This window comes from Notothenia coriiceps, unplaced genomic scaffold, assembly GCF_000735185.1.
Source record: "Notothenia coriiceps isolate Sejong01 unplaced genomic scaffold, NC01 NC01_scaffold00027655, whole genome shotgun sequence".
NCBI lineage: Eukaryota > Metazoa > Chordata > Actinopteri > Perciformes > Nototheniidae > Notothenia > Notothenia coriiceps.
The window spans coordinates 123,347-123,933 of record NW_011360356.1 but is presented as its reverse complement, the minus strand read 5'-3'; positions in this window follow the sequence as shown (position 1 = coordinate 123,933).

Sequence of the window (587 nt, the reverse complement as noted above, 5' to 3'; positions counted from 1 at the left end):
GTGATAGTGGTTACTTTTGCAGCTTCTTACAGAGTCCCGTTTCGACCGACGGACGGAAGCTAACGAAGGACTTTGACGGACTAGAAACCATTACAAGTTACCAATTGGTAAAAACGTCTATCGTACCATATTTTCTAGCGGCTAGCGTTCACATCTGCCAATCGTACAGCAGGGAGCCCCCGTAGGCCGAATTGCCACATAATATCCTCTAGTGGGACCACACTGTCATGAGAAAGTTTCCCAAGTGCTTTATATTGATGAGCATGATGAGATGACAAATTGTAAAAACCAATGAAATTACAACTGACAGTAAATTCCGATTATGTTTACTGTTCCGCTTCCGAAACATCTACGGGATTGGATTGAACGACCGATGATCGATCCATCGATTAAACTAGGTCGTGAGGACCAGGGAAAGTAGTCTGCCTCACTTCTTGCTTCGTTTGGGCCTAACGACCATACTAATCTTGGACCCATGATTCGTGGCTCCGTAGAACAATTTCAATAGAATAAGAATCGATAGAGCGACGATACTAAATCACATCCTTTTGTTCAACACGTAGTTAATACGTGTAGTGAATGCGCTG